Source organism: Ranitomeya imitator, chromosome 3 (assembly GCF_032444005.1).
Source record: "Ranitomeya imitator isolate aRanImi1 chromosome 3, aRanImi1.pri, whole genome shotgun sequence".
Classification (NCBI taxonomy): domain Eukaryota; kingdom Metazoa; phylum Chordata; class Amphibia; order Anura; family Dendrobatidae; genus Ranitomeya; species Ranitomeya imitator.
The window spans coordinates 844165547-844179390 of NC_091284.1; positions in this window are offsets into that span (position 1 = coordinate 844165547).

The window sequence follows — 13844 nt, forward strand, 5'->3', positions numbered from 1 at the left end:
CAAATATGATTGTAAAGGAAAAGAGAGTAAGACGTGTCATGAGTTTTATCTATTAAGATGTAGAAAAAATTGTGGAGAACATAAAAAAAGGAACCGGACCTACCCTCACTCTAATATTTCTGAGTACCAGGGTCATATACAGGACTAGGAGTCCTAAAAAGAGAGTAGAGCTGGTAATTGCCCCCTGAGGTATTGTATAGACAGCCCGTGGTAAAATGCAGTAACAGTACATGCCCTGTGGTGATCAACTGGCTGGTTATGCAAAACAAGACACTAAGGGGTTAAAAAAGGCAGTGTCAAGGCATGCTTCCCCGTGGAGAGTGCTTCCTACAGTTGTAGTGCAGCCGCGTGAGACGAATGAATAAACTTACCAAAGTTAGGGGATATTTGGGGGTCACGGACGCAGTATCCACCGCTTGTCCAGTGTGAGAACTGAGTGGTCCGGGCGTCTCTTATATCCGCATTGGACTCCCGAGATTAGGAGAGCGCGCGTCCAGAAGTAGCGTACCGGCAGTGACGCGGGTGAATCATAGTGACCATAGTCTGCGTTCCACTGGGCTGAAAGTGTGTGGGGTTAGGTCCATGTTTGCGTTCCACCTTACGCATGCGCAGTAGGATCATATAGTGAACTTCTAGTTCTAATAAGAGTGATTCCTGTGGACGCCAGTGAGGTGGGATCGTGATCCTGTAGATAGGTCCTAATAGCGGTGCATATAGGGTTCTAGTAGAGTCGGTTCTGAAAAGGAAGTATAATCCTGTTATTGTAAGACATAGGCACACTGTAAAACAAGTATATATATCAAGAAACAAGGGACATAATCAATAAAACGGAAACAATTAATGTGGCACAGATATTGGCCAAACAGATTAAGGCAAAAAGGATTGAATATCATATTCCCTGTTCAGGCCCGTTGGGCCAGTGTCTGAAGTTCATGGATCCAGTAGGCTTCTCTTTTCCTTAGGAGGCGAATACCGTGCCGCCGTGATACCGTGCCGCACAAGAGGTTGGTACACAAAATGAGAATGCTTGGTCTGGGGGAAAATGTGTGTAAATGGGTTAGTAACTGGCTTAGTGATAGAAAGCAGAGGGTGGTTATAAATGGTATAGTCTCTAACTGGGTCGCTGTGACCAGTGGGGTACCGCAGGGGTCAGTATTGGGACATGTTCTCTTCAACATATTCATTAATGATCTGGTAGAAGGTTTACACAGTAAAATATCGATATTTGCAGATGATACAAAACTATGTAAAGCAGTTAATACAAGAGAAGATAGTATTCTGCTACAGATGGATCTGGATAAGTTGGAAACTTGGGCTGAAAGGTGGCAGATGAGGTTTAACAATGATAAATGTAAGGTTATACACATGGGAAGAAGGAATCAATATCACCATTACACACTGAACGGGAAACCACTGGGTAAATCTGACAGGGAGAAGGACTTGGGGATCCTAGTTAATGATAAACTTACCTGGAGCAGCCAGTGCCAGGCAGCAGCTGCCAAGGCAAACAGGATCATGGGGTGCATTAAAAGAGGTCTGGATACACATGATGAGAGCATTATACTGCCTCTGTACAAATCCCTAGTTAGACCGCACATGGAGTACTGTGTCCAGTTTTGGGCACCGGTGCTCAGGAAGGATATAATGGAACTAGAGAGTACAAAGGAGGGCAACAAAATTAATAAAGGGGATTGGAGAACTACAATACCCAGATAGATTAGCGAAATTAGGATTATTTAGTCTAGAAAAAAGACGACTGAGGGGCGATCTAATAACCATGTATAAGTATATAAGGGGACAATACAAATATCTCGCTGAGGATCTGTTTATACCAAGGAAGGTGACGGGCACAAGGGGGCATTCTTTGCGTCTGGAGGAGAGAAGGTTTTTCCACCAACATAGAAGAGGATTCTTTACTGTTAGGGCAGTGAGAATCTGGAATTGCTTGCCTGAGGAGGTGGTGATGGCGAACTCAGTCGAGGGGTTCAAGAGAGGCCTGGATGTCTTCCTGGAGCAGAACAATATTGTATCATACAATTATTAGGTTCTGTAGAAGGACGTAGATCTGGGTATTTATTATGATGGAATATAGGCTGAACTGGATGGACAAATGTCTTTTTTCGGCCTTACTAACTATGTTACTATGAAAACGGTCACCACATAGGGGTGGGGTGACAGAATCAATCATCTGAAATTTCAACTGCGCAATAGTATGTCCAAAGGTAACAAAATGATAAGGAATAGGTAATGACAGATTCTTACATCCAATCGTCGATTTATGTTTCGATATGCCGTCTCTTATAGGTTGCGTTGTTTCACCCACGTAACAGAGACCGCATGGACATTTAATCAAGTAAATCACAAAAGATGAATCACACGTGAAGTACTCTTTGCCTCTCTGTACATTGTTGCATTGTGTGCATTGCAAACAAGGAAAAGTACCAAATTTAGGGTTCATGAGGAAGCGTTGTCTAGGTGCCTGATGTGAAGGGCCTATGTCTGCCTTAACTAGCTTATCTCGTATAAACCAATGTCAAAGTGAACATAAGGCAATGATCACAATAAGGTATAAAAATATAATTTTATTACAAAAAATAACAAACAAAAAAACAGTACAAAAAAGGAAACAACCAACAATACTACAGCATATAAAGGATATACCGAATGAGGAGACCAAATCCATATAATAAAAAATATATACTAGAAAAATAATATATAGCCCTCCAAGGTGCAGAAGATGGATGAAAAAAGAAATGGACAATCCATCTTAATAAGTGCATATGCTTTCATAATAAATAGTCTAATCAAGACAAAAAAAGTGCATAAAACCTCTGGAGCAATACTAGTACCAGTGTGAAGATGATCTGTGACCCTCAAGGACTCCGACTCCAACGTACGTTTCGCCTAAGTGGCTTTTTTTTTTTTTTGACTCCTTGAAAAAGCCAAGTGGCGAAACGTACGTTGGAGTCTGAGTCCTTGAGGGTCACAGATCATCTTCACACTGGTACTAGTATTGCTCCAGAGGTTTTATGCACTTTTTTGGTCTTGATTAGACTATTTATTATGAAAGCATATGCACTTCATTAACATGGATTGTCCATTTCTTTTTTCATCCATCTTCTGCACCTTGGAGGGCTATATATTATTTTTCTAGTATATATTTTTTATTATATGGATTTGGTCTCCTCATTCGGTATATCCTTTATATGCTGTAGTATTGTTGGTTGTTTCCTTTTTTGTTCTGTTTTTTTGTTTATTATTTTTTGTAATAAAATTATATTTTTATACCTTATTGTGATCATTGCCTTATGTTCACTTTGACATTGGTTTATATTTGATGGTGGACATTTATTCACTTTTGTGAATTTTGTTGTTTTTAGCTTATCTCGTATGTTCCCAGGTCTTCTGAAGCAAGGTACAAAAGGGGTATTAAATTCTTTGACGTTTGGGTGAGCTGTCCCTAAGATATGCCAGTGTCGCCGTATTGTTCTGTGTAACAAGTAAGCCACAGGGTGATAGTTGTGGACGAAAGGGATGCGGTCCTTTTGTCTCAGTTTAGGGTTGGTGGTAGTTTCAATCCCTGAGATGTCCAGAACATGGGGGGGGGGGGGAGGGGGGGTTGGATAACCCCTTTCAACAAATTTGGAACGCATCTCATCTAGACGTTGTGTACGTAATTCTTGTTTGGAAACTATCCTGTTGACCCTTTTAAATTGGGATTTTGGTATGGAGTCCTTCATTCTAGTTGGATGGAAACTTTGGTAGTGAAGGAGGCTGTTACGATCCGTGGGTTTAATAAAGAGATCCGTGGAGAGTTTGCCTCTGTCATTTTTAAGAACTAGTGTGTCTAGAAAGTTGACCTGTTCAAGACTATATGTCATAGTGAAATCCAGACCCGGCCAGGACATTCTTAGGAAAAAAAAAAGTTTGTAGTGTGTTATGAAAGGTAATTCAGTACCACAATGGACATAGAGGTCAGCGCACATACAGTGACCTGGCAATAACCCAAAAAACAAGAACGAGCTCTGAGACGTGGGAACTCTGTTGACCGCAATCCCTAATCCTCTCCAACCACACTAAAGGTAGCCGTGGATTGCGCCTAACGCTCCCTATGCAACTCGACACAGCCTGAGAAACTAGCTAGCCTGAAGATAGAAAATAAGCCTACCTTGCCTCAGAGAAATACCCCAAAGGAAAAGGCAGCCCCAACATATAATGACTGAGTTAAGATGAAAAGACAAACGTAGAGATGAAATAGATTTAGCAAAGTGAGGCCCAACTTTCTGAACAGAGCGAGGATAGGAAAGGTAACTTTGCGGTCAACACAAAACCCTACAAAAACCACGCAAAGGGGGCAAAAAGACCCTCCGTACCGAACTAACGGCACAGAGGTACACCCTCTGCGTCCCAGAGCTTCCAGCAAGCAGAAAAAAACAAATTGACAAGCTGGACAGAAAAAAACAGCAAACAAATAGCAAAGAGGAACTTAGCTATGCAGAGCAGCAGGCCACAGGAACGATCCAGGAGGAAACAGGTCCAATACTAGAACATTGACTGGAGGCCAGGATCAAAGCACTAGGTGGAGTTAAATAGAGCAGCACCTAACGACTTCACCACATCACCTGAGGAAGGAAACTCAGAAGCCGCAGTACCACTTTCCTCCACCAACGGAAGCTCACAGAGAGAACCAGCCGAAGTACCACTTGTGACCACAGGAGGGAGCTCTGTCACAGAATTCACAACAGTACCCCCCCCTTGAGGAGGGGTCACCGAACCCTCACCAGAGCTCCCAGGACGACCAGGATGAGCCATATGAAAGGCACGAACAAGATCGGGAGCATGTACATCAGAGGCAAAGACCCAGGAATTATCTTCCTGAGCATAACCCTTCCACTTAACCAAATACTGGAGTTTCCGCCTTGAAACACGAGAATCCAAAATCTTCTCCACAATATACTCCAACTCCCCCTCCACCAAAACCGGGGCAGGAGGATCAACAGATGGAACCATAGGTGCCACGTATCTCCGCAACAATTACCTATGGAATACGTTATGTATGGAAAATGAATCTGGAAGGGTCAGACGAAAAGACACAGGATTAAAAACCTCAGAAATCCTATACGGACCAATAAAACGAGGTTTAAACTTAGGAGAGGAAACCTTCATAGGAATATGACGAGAAGATAACCAAACCAAGTCCCCAACCCGAAGTCGGGGACCCACACAGCGTCTGCGATTAGCGAAACGTTGAGCCTTCTCCTGGGACAAAGTCAAATTGTCCACTACATGAGTCCAAATCTGCTGCAACCTGTCCACCACAGTATCCACACCAGGACAGTCCGAAGACTCAACCTGCCCTGAAGAGAAACGAGGATGGAACCCAGAGTTGCAGAAAAACGGTGAAACCAAGGTAGCCGAGCTGGCCCGATTATTAAGGGCGAACTCAGCCAAATGCAAAAAGGACACCCAGTCATCCTGATCAGCAGAAACAAAGCATCTCAGATATGTTTCCAAGGTCTGATTGGTTCGTTCGGTCTGGCCATTAGTCTGAGGATGGAAAGCCGAGGAAAAAGACAAGTCAATGCCCATTCTACCACAAAAGGCTTGCCAAAACCTCGAAACAAACTGGGAACCTCTGTCAGAAACAATATTCTCTGGAATGCCATGTAAACGAACCACATGCTGGAAAAACAATGGCACCAAATCAGAGGAGGAAGGCAATTTAGACAAGGGTACCAAATGGACCATCTTAGAGAAGCGATCACAGACCACCCAAATGACTGACATCTTTTGAGAGACGGGAAGATCTGAAATAAAATCCATAGAGATATGTGTCCAAGGTCTCTTCGGGACCGGCAAGGGCAAAAGCAACCCACTGGCACGAGAACAGCAGGGCTTAGCCCGAGCACAAATCCCACAGGACTGCACAAAAGTACGCACATCCCGCGACAGTGATGGCCACCAAAAGGATCTAGACACTAACTCTCTGGTACCAAAGATTCCAGGATGACCAGCCAACACCGAACAATGAACCTCAGAGATAACTTTATTCGTCCACCTATCAGGGACAAACAGTTTCTCCGCTGGGCAACGATCAGGTTTATTAGCCTGAAATTTTTGCAGCACCCGCCGCAAATCAGGGGAGATGGCAGACACAATTACTCCCTCTTTGAGGATACCCGCCGGCTCAGATACACCCGGAGAGTCGGGCACAAAACTCCTAGACAGAGCATCCGCCTTCACATTTTTAGAGCCCGGAAGGTATGAAATCACAAAGTCAAAACGGGCAAAAAACAACGACCAACGAGCTTGTCTAGGATTCAACCGCTTGGCGGACTCGAGAGAAGTCAAGTTCTTATGATCAGTCAAGACCACCACGCGATGTTTAGCTCCTTCAAGCCAATGACGCCACTCCTCGAATGCCCACTTCATGGCCAGCAACTCTCGATTGCCCACATCATAATTTCGCTCAGCAGGCGAAAACTTCCTGGAAAAGAAGGCCCATGGCTTCATCACCGAGCAATCAGAACCTCTCTGCGACAAAACAGCCCCTGCTCCAATCTCAGAAGCATCAACCTCGACCTGGAACGGAAGCGAAACATCTGGCTGACACAACACAGGGGCAGAAGAAAAACGACGCTTCAACTCTTGAAAAGCTTCCACAGCAGCAGAAGACCAATTGACCACATCAGCACCTTTCTTGGTCAAATCGGTCAATGGTTTAGCAATACTAGAAAAATTGCAGATGAAGCGACGATAAAAATTAGCAAAGCCCAGGAACTTTTGCAGACTTTTCAGAGATGTCGGCTGAGTCCACTTATGGATGGCCTGGACCTTAACAGGGTCCATCTCGATAGTAGAAGGGGAAAAGATGAACCCCAAAAATGAAACCTTCTGAACACCAAAGAGACACTTTGATCCCTTCACAAACAAAGAATTAGCACGCAGGACCTGAAACACCGTTCTGACCTGCTTCACATGAGACTCCCAATCATCCGAGAAGATCAAAATGTCATCCAAGTACACAATCAGGAATTTATCCAGGTACTCTCGGAAGATGTCATGCATAAAGGACTGAAACACTGATGGAGCATTGACAAGTCCGAATGGCATTACTAGATACTCAAAATGGCCCTCGGGCGTATTAAATGCAGTTTTCCACTCATCGCCTCGCTTAATACGCACAAGATTATACGCACTACGAAGATCTATCTTGGTGAACCAACTAGCCCCCTTAATCCGAGCAAACAAATCAGATAACAACGGCAAGGGGTACTGAAATTTAACCGTGATCTTATTTAGAAGGCGGTAATCTATACAAGGTCTCAGTGAACCATCCTTCTTGGCTACAAAAAAGAACCCTGCTCCTAATGGCGACGATGACGGGCGAATATGCCCCTTTTCCAAAGACTCCTTCACATAACTCCGCATAGCGGCGTGCTCAGGCACAGACAAATTAAACAGTCGACCTTTTGGGAATTTACTACCAGGAATCAAATCGATAGCACAATCACAATCCCTATGCGGAGGTAGGGTATCGGACTTGGGCTCATCAAATAAATCCCGGTAATCAGACAAGAACTCAGGAACCTCAGAAGGGGTGGATGACGAAATAGTCAGAAATGGGACATCACCATGTACCCCCTGACAACCCCAGCTGGACACAGACATGGATTTCCAATCTAATACTGGATTATGGACTTGTAGCCATGGCAACCCCAACTCGACCACATCATGCAGATTATGCAACACCAGAAAGCGAATAACCTCCTGATGTGCAGGAGCCATGCACATGGTCAGCTGGGTCCAGTACTGAGGCTTATTCTTGGCCAAAGACGTAGCATCAATTCCTCTCAATGGAATAGGACACTGCAAGGGCTCCAAGAAAAACCCACAACGCCTAGCAAACTCCAAGTCCATCAAATTCAGAGCAGCGCCTGAGTCCACAAATGCCATGACAGAATACGATGACAAAGAGCAGATCAAGGTAACGGACAGAAGAAATTTTGACTGTACCGTACCAATGGTGGCAGACCTAGCGAACCGCTTAGTGCGCTTAGGACAATCAGAGATAGCATGAGTGGAATCACCACAGTAGAAACACAGCCCATTCAGACGTCTGTGTTCTTGCCGTTCAACTCTGGTCAAAGTCCTATCGCACTGCATAGGCTCAGGTTTAAGCTCAGGTAATACCGCCAAATGGTGCACAGATTTACGCTCGCGCAAGCGTCGACCGATCTGAATGGCCAAAGACATAGACTCATTCAGACCAGCAGGCATAGGAAATCCCACCATGACATCCTTAAGGGCTTCAGAGAGACCTTTTCTGAAAATAGCTGCGAGCGCACCTTCATTCCACTGAGTGAGTACGGACCACTTTCTAAATTTCTGACAATATACCTCTATTTCATCCTGACCCTGACACAGAGCCAGCAAATTCTTCTCTGCCTGATCCACAGAATTAGGCTCATCGTATAGCAATCCGAGCGCCAGGAAAAACGCATCGATATTACTTAATGCAGGATCTCCTGACGCAAGAGAAAATGCCCAGTCCTGAGGGTCGCCACGCAAAAAAGAAATAACGATCCTAACTTGTTGAACTGGGTCACCAGAGGAGCGAGGTTTCAAAGCCAGAAATAGTTTACAATTATTTTTGAAACTCAGAAATTTAGTTCTATCTCCAAAAAAACAAATCAGGAATAGGAATTCTCGGTTCTAACATAGAATTCTGAATCACAAAGTCTTGAATACTTTGTACTCTTGCCATGAGCTGATCCACACATGAAGACAGACCTTTAATGTCCATTGCTACACCTGTGTCCTGAACCACCCAAATGTCTAGGGGAAAAAAAAAGGCAAAACACAGTGCAGAGAAAAAAAAATGGTCTCAGAACTTCTTTTTTCCCTCTATTGAGAATCATTAGTACTTTGGGCCTCCAGTACTGTTATGAAAGGTAATTCAGTACCACAATGGACATAGAGGTCAGCGCACATACAGTGACCTGGCAATAACCCAAAAAACAAGAACGAGCTCTGAGACGTGGGAACTCTGTTGACCGCAATCCCTAATCCTCTCCAACACACTAAAGGCAGCCGTGGATTGCGCCTAACGCTCCCTATGCAACTCGGCACGGCCTGAGAAACTAGCTAGCCTGAAGATAGAAAATAAGCCTACCTTGCCTCAGAGAAATACCCCAAAGGAAAAGGCAGCCCCCACATATAATGACTGTGAGTTAAGATGAAAAGACAAACGTAGAGATGAAATAGATTTAGCAAAGTGAGGCCCAACTTTCTGAACAGAGCGAGGATAGGAAAGGTAACTTTGCGGTCAACACAAAACCCTACAAAAACCACGCAAAGGGGGCAAAAAGACCCTCTGTACCGAACTAACGGCACAGAGGTACACCCTCTGCGTCCCAGAGCTTCCAGCAAGCAGAAAAAAACAAATTGACAAGCTGGACAGAAAAAAACAGCAAACAAATAGCAAAGAGGAACTTAGCTATGCAGAGCAGCAGGCCACAGGAACGATCCAGGAGGAAACAGGTCCAATACTAGAACATTGACTGGAGGCCAGGATCAAAGCACTAGGTGGAGTCAAATAGAGCAGCACCTAACGACTTCACCACATCACCTGAGGAAGGAAACTCAGAAGCCGCAGTACCACTTTCCTCCACCAACGGAAGCTCACAGAGAGAATCAGCCGAAGTACCACTTGTGACCACAGGAGGGAGCTCTGCCACAGAATTCACAACAGTAGTGTGTCCAATGAGCCGTTCCAGATACAGAAGATATCGTCAATGTACCTCCCCCACAATATGGCATGTGTACGGAAGGGGTCATTGACATATATGGCACTCTCCTCATAGTCCGCCATGTAGCTATTTGCGTACGGGGGCGCAGCGTTCGAAGCCATGGCTGTGCCCCGTATCTACAAATAGAATGTGTGCTCAAAAAGAAAAAAAATCTTAGTAAGGACTATGGAGAGTAAGTCACATACTAGATTAAGAATACAGATCTGCTCCACTGACCATGACTGAACCCATGGATACATTTGGGGTAGTCAGGTTTGGGACCCATCAGTCACCTGGCTCCATAGAGATGTTCGGAGACACCAGGTTGTGACCCTCCGGTCAACTGGTCTGGTACCTCAATTGACTATCATCTTCCTAAGCTTGTTGTTACCTCCTCTTTGTGCGTGCCACAGGTGGGGGTGGTTGGCCCTGGAAGCTCTGATGTAACAGCAGCTTTTTTCCCAGCGAGTCAGCAGAAGGGTCTCTGTAATTTGCTTTATCTTGGTTTTTTTTGCTGGGGCTGTTCTACGTTTTACTGTTTTACACTCAGACTGTGGTGTCTGAGTAGTACTATGCCCACGGGGAAAGGAGAGTGGGCATTTGGTGGGATGATCCCTGGTCCATGCGGTTTAGGGCACCTGCTTATCTACCCTGCCTCCCCCCCCATGTCTCCACAGTCGACTTGAAAACATTGAAGGATAAACTATACCTACTGAAAGAAGGGGTTAATCTCATGACACCTTCCTCTTGACCTCTGGATAATGACTTAAAGGACAACAGTTGTGAGCTTTATAATTGGGATATACCTCTAACAATATGCAGCCAAGAGATCCAAATCTCAAGAGACTCTTTACAAAACCACCGCCAGGAACACTCTATTAGATAGCTGCCAGATCATGGCTCAATCACGAGAGACAAAGATTTGTCATTCTTCATGGTGCCAGCTTAGGGGACCATGGCCCCTCTGAAATAATACAGATCTGTTCCATTGACGATCACAGAAACAAGGATACATTTGGGAAAGTCTGGACTGGGACCAACCGGCCACCTGGAGAAGTAAGGTTGTGACCCTTCCATCAACTGGTCTTGTACCTCAATGGACCCTCATCTTCCTAAGCTTGTCATTACCTCCGTTCTGTGTGTGCCACAGATAGGATAGTCAGCCCTGGAAGCTCTGAAATAACATCTGCTTCATCGGAAGGGTGAAACTAATTTTGCACCATCTTGGGTATTTTGCTGGAACTGTACTATGTGTTATTTGTTTTGTTGTTCAATAAAGTTTCGTCACACTGTTTTACCCTCACCCCTGGGTTGTCTGAGTACTATTACGCCCACTGTGAAGGGAGAGCGGGCGTTCGGTGGGATGGTCCATGTGGTTTTGGCTAGCGGACTAGAGCACCTGTTGACCCCCGTGTCTCCACACCAGCATTCTTTGTTACTCAGCTGTCATTCTGGTGCTTACTCTGTATGACATTCCTAATAACCACTGACCCCAGCTGCTGTATCTCAGCTCAAAGGGACAGGGGTAGATCTTCTGCCCAGGGGACTGGACTTGCTGCGCATAGGACAGAGGAGGAGAGACAATAGACTGGATAGGAGTCTGTGGCTCTGGCACGCTGACCAGATTCCCTCACTGCAGAATGTATCTGCTGTTTTTCCTGTGTACCATAGACCAGCGATGTGTGTACTAGGCACGTCCTATTCTCCCTCACGAAATTCAGTCTGCCACAGTCCAGTCCAATATTGTCACATGATGGATGTATTAGCTTCATTTCAGAAATAAAAACTACCCCGACGTAAGGATCTTCTCGACTTTAGTTTCACAGTACTCTAGTCTCATGGCACAAAGCGACAGCTGATTTTTTGGTTTCTAATCCATCAATGTTAAAAGGCAAGAGTGATAAAAACAAACAAACCTCTTTTCTGACCACAAACAGAGAGGGCTCGTCCCCTTGTATCTACCGACTCTACTTTCACACTTCCGTCTTTTGTCCTCCATCGCAATCCGTCGTTATGGGCAAAAAACGGATCCTGCAAATGTGCTTGCAGGATGCGTTTTTTGCCCATACACTTGTATTAGTGACAGATCGCGACAGATGGGCACACGTCGCATCCGTCGTGTGATGGATCCGTCATGTTTTGGCGGACGCGACGCAGAAAAAAACGTTCAATGTAACGTTTTTTTGTGCGACTTGTCCGCCATTTTCGACCGCGCATGCGCGGCCGAAACTCCGCCCCCTCCTCCCCGGACTGCAGAATGGGCAGCGGATGCGTTGAAAAACTGCATCCGTTGCCCACGTCTTGCAGTTACAGTTAATTCACAACGTCCGTCGGTACGTCGGCCCAACGCATTGCGACGAGCCCGTACCGAAGGAAGTGTGAAAGTAGCCTGAAACTGCAAAAAGGATGGATTGTTTAATTTCCCTGCTCGTCTAGCAGGGGCTCTCGGCTTTCTTACTTTTCTTTTTCACCTCATCTCGCACTGTTTCCCAACTTATTTAATTTTCTTCTCACAGCGAGTCTCGGCTAGCTTAGCCACCTTCTTCACCTCTTCTAGCGGTGGCTCTTGGCTAGCTTTGTTCTCTTCACCTCTTATCACGGTGGCTCTCAGCTAGCTTTCTTTTATTCATTTCCTCTCATGGTGGTTCTCGACTTGCTAAGCTTTTTTTCATCTCATTTCAAGGTGGCTCTCAGCTTGCTTCGTTCTCTTCTTGTGGTGGCTCTCGGTTCCCTTTTCTTACTCCCCACGCGACGACTCTCGGCTTGCTTAGCTTTTGTCACATCTTGCGGGGGCGCTTGGCTCCCTTCTTTCTCTTTGCCTCGTCTTTCGGTGGCTTGCTGCTGTAATGGGCTGTGTGGTGAAACCACTGTGGCAGGGCCCAAGGAAAGCCACGAGAGGTGTAACTGGGAGCCTCACCCAATCTGACATCAGATACACAGAGGCATACAATACCATGATCCGAAGCAAGACAAAGGTGCTTTGCCAGGATTGACCTTGGGTAGATGGCAGCTGAATCCCTAGGGATGGGTAGCTGGGACTGCCCGAAGGAAGGTCCAGTAGATGCAGGCAAGTGCTATAGGAACATGGGAACCACGGATGAGCACTGGCAGGTGCAGCTGGACTGGCTGATGTAGAGATAAACAAGCATGTATACAGGAATACAAGCACTGGGACCTGAGAACTAACAAGAGTGTTAGGAACAAACTTACAATGCACAAGGAGAGGAGGAGGGGTTTGTCTCTATGTAAAGTCTTGTCTAAAGTCCACTTTAAGGGAGGATATTAGCGAAGGGAATGAGGATGTCGAGTCCATATGGGTTGAAATTCATGGAGGGAAAAATGGTAACAAAATTCTCATTGGGGTCTGTTACAAACCCCCAAATATAACAGAAACCATGGAAAGTCTACTTCTAAAGCAGATAGATGAAGCTGCAACCCATAATGAGGTCCTGGTTATGGGGGACTTTAACTACCCGGATATTAACTGGGAAACAGAAACCTGTGAAACCCATAAAGGCAACAGGTTTCTGCTAATAACCAAGAAAAATTATCTTTCACAATTGGTGCAGAATCCAACCAGAGGAGCAGCACTTTTAGACCTAATACTATCTAATAGACCTGACAGAATAACAAATCTGCAGGTGGTTGGGCATTTAGGAAATAGCGACCACAATATTGTGCAGTTTCACCTGTCTTTCACTAAGGGGACTTGTCAGGGAGTCACAAAAACACTGAACTTTAGGAAGGCAAAGTTTGAACAGCTTAGAGATGCCCTTAATCTGGTAGACTGGGACAATATCCTCAGAAATGAGAATACAGATAATAAATGGGAAATGTTTAAGAACATCCTAAATAGGCAGTGTAAGCGGTTTATACCTTGTGGGAATAAAAGGACTAGAAATAGGAAAAACCCAATGTGGCTAAACAAAGAAGTAAGACAGGCAATTAACAGTAAAAAGAAAGCATTTGCACTACTAAAGCAGGATGGCACCATTGAAGCTCTAAAAAAACTATAGGGAGAAAAATACTTTATCTAAAAAACTAATTAAAGCT